Below are 9,028 nucleotides of genomic sequence, written 5' to 3'. Positions count from 1 at the left end.
AAGGATTTTAATTTATGTATTTCCTGTTCAATATTGAAGTGAAAAAAATTAAATAAATATATACAATTTCTGAGTTTAAATCAAATTTATTTCATTATATATTTTCAAGCTAAGTAATTTAAGTTAATTTAATTTTATAAGCCATTCATTTTAGTTTTGACCTTTCTGAGTTTACATTATTTTTAAGTTAAATTTATTATTTGTATAAGTAATTTAAAAATAATTTTATAATTTAGTATTTTTAATTTATATAGTTAGTTTAGTAAATTAATTATTACACTTTACTTTTTTATTAATTTTTATTACTACATTTTTGTATTACAGGATTTTTGTATCAACAGTAAAATGTAGTAAAAAGGATAAAAACAATGACTCACTTATTCATATTGAATTGATATTAATTTAATGTTAATATTATTTACCATTAATGAATATTAAAGTTTTATTAAATGTTTAATACGTGTCCAGTGTTTTAACATAAACACGAATAATTAAAAGTAGGATCCTTAAAGGGACGAAAATAAACTGAGATTCATTAACATCTTTTAAATAATGATCACAATCACCACAATATACGATAGTCACGGTGTCATTAATACACATTAGTGTCGAAGTGTATCCAAGATTGTCACTAACACGCCTCTATGTGCATTTTACATTTCTACAGATCTCTCTACACATTTAACTCGCTATTATTGGGAAGATGATTAATTATTCACTTCGGCGTCATTTGTTGTCAAGCTCTTTCTAAAATGCTACGTTCGAAAAGTTCTTGTTGCAAGAAGAGCCTGCGGAGTATTGCAAGTCACTGTTTAAAGATAAATATGCGGCAGCTGAAGTTTTTATCAAGTTTATAATGTTATATTGATTTACTGTATGTTTAGGCGAGTTAATATTGAAGCATTATAATTATAGCCTGTAAAATTATGTTAAATCGATTGTCGCACCACGAGGCACATAACATAGGAGGTATATCAAAAACTGGCACTAAAACTGGAATCATCGTTTGTTGGCGCGTTGTTTTTTTTTAACAAATGAATAGAGGGTGGTTACGATTTGGTGGCGTGCGACAATGCGGCATAGCAAAAGACGTAAAAATAAAAGCAAGATTAAGCATTCCGTGTTAAATATGACAGAGTCGTGTCGACACCCCATTCCGGGATCGATGTCGCGCCCTGCCGCAGTTCCCCACGAACGCATTACTATAAATTATCCGGAAAAATACGGCGAAAAATTAACATATTCAAATTTTCCAGGAGTCGCGGTGCCATTCGTTGGTGTGTTTTACTGGAGAAAGTCGAACTATCACGTAGATCCTAATCGGACGGTTATGGCTGTTTTCAATGTTAGTTTAACAGTCGGGGGTACAAATAGATGCTATGCCATGCGAGCCGTCCAAAATTTATTCAAATTACCTCTACTTCCTTTTAATGGGCCCAAAGCTCACCATGCTGCTATTGTTTAGATTAACATTCCTTCTTCTTTAGCTAACATTTTTCTTGTCAGTTTACTAATGTTACAATTATCTTTATCACGGACACATCTTGGCTGATAAATATTTAAACCAAAGTTCAAGTGGAGGCACAAGAATAATATTATAATTACTCACATGTGAAAAACGCTTATTCTGACAGAAACTATTTGCAACGTAAGTATCCAAATATCTAGGAAATCTACTTTTAGACATCAAGCGTGATAAATTGTATTCAAAATAACTGTAAATGTTACTAAATACTATTACAATAATTCTGTTAAATAAACGAAGTGAAAAAAATATTAAATTATTAGCTGACTTGATTATTTTATACCAAATTCACAATACATGTTAAAAATAAATTTTATATTTGTATTATTTATTCTTCTTCTAAGTACTCTACCGAAAATATATCGAAATAATTAAAATAATCAATCTGATGGAAAATTAGTTAACGTCACCCTTTTCAAGGGCAAGACGTAGGGTGACTGAAATATTAAATAGGAATCCCTCTTCCTTATTACAGATTTAGATTTTGCGGCCCAGTTATTCCCAATTTGCAGATTGAATAAACTTTTTTGACTACTAATATTAATGATTCCGTGGAGGAAATACTGTAGTGCTAAAATTAGTCCACCCCTGACAGCACTATCTATCATGAATCCAAAAAAAATGTTTCAGACTAATCTCACGTATTTTTAGGAGCAAAATTCAAACCTGCAATAAAAAAATAGGGGCTTCTATTTAAAATTTCAGCATACCTCAGACCCAGCTAAAAAGTAAGACTTGTATTCATTTTAACACTAATGAAATGATTAAATTTTGATATTATGAATTTTTTTCGTAGTACTAATTACTTGATAATATCCTGTACGTTTATTCATATATTAAGTTGATATTTACATTATTTGACATTTATTTTGTATAATTAATTTTTTAAGATATTTTTTAACTCAAAAAAATCTTGTATTTTATGTTATATTTCTAACAAATGAAATAAGAAAATAAGTCTATATTTTTAGAGCATTTTTTTAGTTTATTTTATTTATTATCATCTACTAATTTCTTGTCAAGTAAATTATTACGTATTATTATTTTTAATTTATGTATTAACTGTTGATATATTACAATATTTAAAATTAAATATAATATATTAAATTGTAGAATTGTTTTCATTAAATTGTCAAATTTTAGAAATATGACAAAAAATAGTGTTTTAACTTATTTTTTATCTTGAATTTATATTATTTTTAACTTAAATTAATTATTAATTAATTAATATTAAGTAATAATTTTAATTAATTTTTAAAATTTTCAAAAAATATTTTGATTAAAAAAGTTTGGTTTTTATAATTTATTGTCACACAAATTATCAATTCTTTTATTTTAAATTTATATATTTTCTATTCACTGTTGATGTATTAAAATATTTAAACAAAATTACAAAATTTAATTTTTACAATTTTATTCATTAAATAATTTTATTAACACTTTTCTATCATTTTTCATAATTTCTACAAATTATCTTTAAATTAAATTATATATTTAAGCTATGTACTATATTAAGCTATAATTGTTTTATAATAATTTTTTCACAATTTTTAAATAAAGTGTTTCAATTAAAAAAAATTTGATTTTTATAATTTCTTATCACACAAAATATCACTGTTTTATTTTAAATTTATATATTTTCTATTAATTGTTGATGTCATAAAATATTTAAAATAAAAATACAATGAACTAATTTCTACAATGTTATTCACACTTTTTGGCCATTTTTCTCATTTTCGACAATCTTACTGTGCTTTAACTTATTTCTCATCTTGAATATAATTTTAATTTTTTTGAATTCTCAAAGAAAATATTTCGATTAAAAAAGTTTCGTTTTTATAATTTCTTGTCACATAAATTGTAATTCTTTTATTTTAAATTTATTTTCTATTCACTGTTGATGTAATAAAATATTTAAATAAAATTACAAAATTTGATTTCTACAATTTTATTCATTAAATAATTTTATTAACGTTTTTTATCATTTTTCACATTTTACACAATCTTATTATCCTTTAATTCATTTCTCTTCTTGAATTTATATTATTTTTAAATTAAATTAAATATTTAAGTTAAGTAACTTAAAACATAATTTTAATTTTTTCAAAATATTTATTCAAAATGTTTCAATAATCACATAAAATATTTATAATAATTATTTTAAATTTATATATTTTCTATTCACTGTTGATGTAATAAAATAGTTAAAATAAAATTACAATAAACTAATATGTACAATTTTATTCATTAAATAATTTTATTAAAATTTTTTTGTCGTTTCTCATATTTTTGACAATCTTGACAATACTTTGCTTTAACTCATTTCTTATCTTGAATTAATATTATTTTTAAGTTAAATTAATTATTTAAGCTAAGTAATTTAAAACATAATTTTAATTCTATCAAATTTTTTAAAGAAAATGTGTCAATTAAAAAAAGTTTGATTTTTATAATTTTACTTTATAAACTAATTTATATAATTTTACTCATTAAACATTTTTAATTAATGTTTTTGTCATTTTTGACAATCTGCGTTTTAACTCATTTATCATCTTAAACTTAATTTTAATTTTTTTAAATTTTCACATAAATTGATTATTATTTTTTATTTTGAATTTACATATTTTCTCCTTGCTGCCGTTCCCGGAGGCGCAGATGATAGGCAGCCGTTGTGATCCGTTGACACAATTCACCAATTTTGTACTTCCCTACGGTATACTTCGGTGGAAATAACAAAAAAACCAGATAAAAATTGTTTGAGTTGAATAATTGAAAATATTAAGAAGTAAACACTGCATAAAAAAGTATAAAAAGAAGTTTTGTTACAAACATTTCTTATCTAGTTTTTCGTTGGACTTTTATTAGAATTTTTTTTTTAAATCGACTTATTATGAAACACCCTGTATAAACATTCTTTATTCTATTCATACATATTTTAATGAAAATTCGCAATTTCAATAGTAAATTTAGAGAATAAAAACATTAACAAAATTAATATATTAATATCTTATCTTATCTATCTTGTTTATATACCCTATGGCCCATTTAAGATGGCAACACTCCTTTCTATAATTAATAACAAATCTGTTCATATGAATTAGTTGAGTTCCTCCAGTTACTGCTTACTGGACGTTTAATCATAATAAAATTATTAATTTTTATGTTTAACATAATTTAACGTGATGTCTTGTTGATTGTCATAAAAGCCGAACGATAATTGGATAAAATCCGAACGACCAAAAATATACGATCGTGCAAATTGAAAATGCCGCATGCAAATTGTTAATATTCTATTCGCAACCGGTCCGGTTTTTAAAGGAACTGGGTCCGAACGTACCGATCTCGATTGCCGTTTGTTCCTTTTGGGTTTTTTCGCCACCTGCGACGATCGCTCGCATAAAATTAAAAATAGACATCGGCTAGCGCCCGACTATTGTCCGCGACGTCCGCATGTTTGTTTTTTGCCGGACCGGCGCTGAATTATTGCCCAATAAAAGTGTCTCAATATTGTTGCTTTAAATAAAATTAATTATCGGATGGGAATTTTTTTCCACGTCCATTGTCAAGATGCTTTATCGCGCTGCATCCATTCTGGATTATATAACGATCGGTTTGTGATGCGATTTATCGTTTGGTAGTTAAAATGAGTAGATGGATTATTATCGAGTTGGATCTCGGTGTATTTTAAAACTAATAGTAAAATGGATAATAACTAATAAATTAACATGTTAACATGTTCATACACTTTTTTGTTTCACATTTATTAAGACATTAAATAAACTATAGTATAAGAGAAGCTAACAATGGGCCGGATTCCTTCTTTAATTAAAACACTTATTGACGCGTCGCGTCATGGCATCGATCTAATAAGATTATCGACATTTTCTTGTGGTATCTTATCCCACACGAAGTCCTGTATATTCCCTAAATGTTGTCCAATTGGGGAACGGTCTGAAGATCTGGGTGGCTAAGGCAGTAAATTCACAGGAGGGCTTGTTGCAATATGTTGATGGGCATTATCTTGTTGAAAAGTTAGTTTGAGATCTCTTCTTATGTAGTGCTCCAAAACGTCATCCACATATTGCTGGGACATCATGTTGCCACCAATGAAAACTGAAGGTGACCTACTACCATAAGCAATAACACCCCATCTCATTACACTTAAAGTGCTAAGAATATGACTCTCCATAGTAAAGCGAGGATCACGTCTTTCTCCACGTCGTCGTCTTACTAACTCATGACCGTCGTGCATGCCCAAGCAAAAACGTGATTCATCACTAAACACAATATGACTCCATTCCTCATCCCACTGTTGACATTCCATACATCAGTCACTACGTTAGCGTCTATGGTTTCCTGGTAGAAGTAAGTTCAAAAAAGGGCGATAAATCTGTAAGTCAAAAGACTTTATACGGAGTTCCACACATCGATTACCAATTGGCATACCTTCATCGGCAACAAAATTTTCAGCAATCATCCTGTCCCTTAGGGCCAATAATGTAAGACGACGATCTTGTAGCTCTGTGGTAACTTCCGGAACTTCTTGCTCTACCCTCTTCACTCCATGACTGCCACCATCGTATTACAATATTGTTTGAAATACCTTAATGATATGAAGAAAAAAGATCAAAAAACCGATAATAGGTTTTCCGATTGACTTACAATTAGATTACAGTTAGTACAGTAATGTGGAACTATAATAGTTTAATGAACCTACTAATGTACTAAAGGTTTACCCTGCAAAAAACAAATAAGATAAGTGATACATCGGCGATAATGACTTAACAATACTCCTGAATCAAGACAGATTCAGGAAAAACATCATCAATATACAGATAACCAAATAAATGAAGGATAAAACATTGAAAATGTAAAGAGTTGAAACAAGTATTCACTTAACTTCTTCCAATTCTTCTTTTGTAAGTTCAGAAACTACAGTGGATTCCTGAGCCGGCACTGATATACTCCATTTTCCTGCTTCTTTTCCTTTTTCTCATAACAGACAACTTTTATAATCACATCATTGTAACGCACTTCAGTATTAATGAAAACATGGATGTGTTTATTCTTAATGAATTCCTTAAACAAGACATAAAAATCAAATCACTTGTCGAAGCAGAAAGTTCATTCAAGTTTATCAAGTTGAATCTTGCATGCATATTCCTAAACAGAGGAGTCATAAGTTAACTGACTTCTAAGTACCACCTTAATTATACTCAACTTAACAGGGTAGTGAAACTGTTTCTATATATATGTATATAATAATTATATTATTTATTATATTATTTTATGTCCATTTATGTTAAACAAACATATTTTTAATTTAATTTTAATAACGTCTGTTAGTTCTTGTTATGATTTTCAAAAAAAAAAAATGTCACTTAAACTAATTAATATATTGAATATTTAATACGTTTTAATAAACATATCAAAATGCTTAAATCCTTAACGAGTTTGCAACCAATTTCCTTTGAAGTCAGTTCTTCCTATAAAATATCCTCTATCATGTCATTGTTAGTGTCATCAATATTGTCGAACTATGCACATTCGGAATCAGACATGTACAGCTCGACAAGGACTTCATTTATAGAAAATTCCATAGCAATTTCCAGTTGATTAAAATTGTTAAAGAAAATTGTTCAAATTCTATTTGGACTTAAAATGTCTTCACTTTACTTTTAATCACTAATTTATGAAAATATGGATTTTGTAACCTTTATTTCAATCAGAATATCTATCACAACATTCTTTTTAAAATAATTGAAGTAAAACCTGAAACTTGATAATTTTTTGTTTATTTTCAAGTTTTCCCAAAGATTTTTTTCAAAACATGCATTGCATTTTACATTTTGTATGAGAACCTAACCAAGTGGTAAGTTTTATAAATTAAAATAGGGAGTCTTTCAAAAGTTTTAATACAAGTACAAAAGACTTAACAAATATGCACTAAATTACCTTTGAAGACGATTCTTCCTTCAAAACATCTTTCATCATGTAATTCTCACTGTCATAGATATTGTCCAACTATGGACAATCTGAAACAAATATTGAAAACAACTTTTCTTTAAAACATTCATGAATCTATAAATTTTCATATTCTTCCTTTCTGTCGGAATATTTATCAAAACCGACTTTTTAAGACAATTAGAAATGGTCTTTGTTTTAACTTTAATAGTCCATACTCTGGATATTTCTTTCATAAACACATTCCATTAACATGGTGACATTTGTGACACTTTAACCAAGTGGTTGCAACTTATATATAATATTTGAGGGTAAAAAACAATTTCGATAAATTTTAATATATATAAATATTCCATTCGAATTATTAAGAAATTCAAATTATTGAAGTTAGAATAATCAAGAAAAAATTTCATTCCAGTGAGGAAAATTTGACTGTATGTATAAATTATCTTCTTAATTTATTATATTTTTAACATTATATAAAAATAAATTGTTTTTTTATATGGAGTTTTTTATAAAGGTCATAAGCATCCTGTTTGTGTTAATAATCAAATCCGTACGCACATATTTTAACATTAAATAAAAAATTATCCTGTCAGCTCCCATTGTTATTTATCAAACCATCAGCGTATTATTAATGCGTCCATAAACGACAATTTAACTCTTCTTCTCGATTAATATTTACCCAATCGTTCCGTTCAGATTTGTTTTCTTAAACCGTCTTAACGACCAACATAAACTAGATTAAATCAAAGGTTAATTTCTTTTAATTGGACTACATTTATTATTTACGTGGCGATTGATTGTATCTGACTTATAAATAATACCTCGGGATCAAGGTTTAGGTTAACCAACATCGACTCAAATTATGATAGTTTTTATGATCATCTGAGTTATGAATATGTTTATTAATGGTAATTTGTTTATAATTAATTGTGTATATTTTATATATAATTTGTTGTACGTTGTAAATTTGAAATGAATACAAATGTATTATTATGTAAAATAATGAATTAACATTAAATATTTACTTAAAAAATATTTGAAAAAATTTAAAGATGGCAGTTATAGAGACCGCCGATAGAAGTGAAAACTTTTAGTATTAAAATTTGAAATTTCATAATGTTTGAATTAAATTTATCAACATCAATTTTCATACCTATTAACACTCTAAGCAACAATTTTATGGATGTTTATATGGTTTTATATTATTTAAAAATATTACGGGCTGTACAAGATCATAACAAAATATAAATACAATTCAATTGAAATAACAATTAATATACAATCATATTATTTATGAATAGTATTTGTATTTACTTAAATTTCAATGTACTTGGACACTATTTCAACAATGCACAGTATATACACATTGAACTTTTCACCAAATCCATTCAATTTCACTTATAGGGTATGCGCAGCACTATACGTCAGCTGCGTGTTTAAGGCGCACAGCACCTGCGCAGTTTTGAGCATGTCGGTGACGCGAACCCATAAGAATTTTCCCCACCAAAAAGTGGTCAACACGTCTAAGGAACT

The sequence above is a fragment of the Aethina tumida genome, chromosome 2 (genome assembly GCF_024364675.1).
Source record: "Aethina tumida isolate Nest 87 chromosome 2, icAetTumi1.1, whole genome shotgun sequence".
NCBI classification, from domain to species: Eukaryota; Metazoa; Arthropoda; class Insecta; order Coleoptera; family Nitidulidae; genus Aethina; species Aethina tumida.
The sequence above is the reverse complement of the archived record's forward strand: the minus strand, read 5'-3'. Positions refer to the sequence as shown.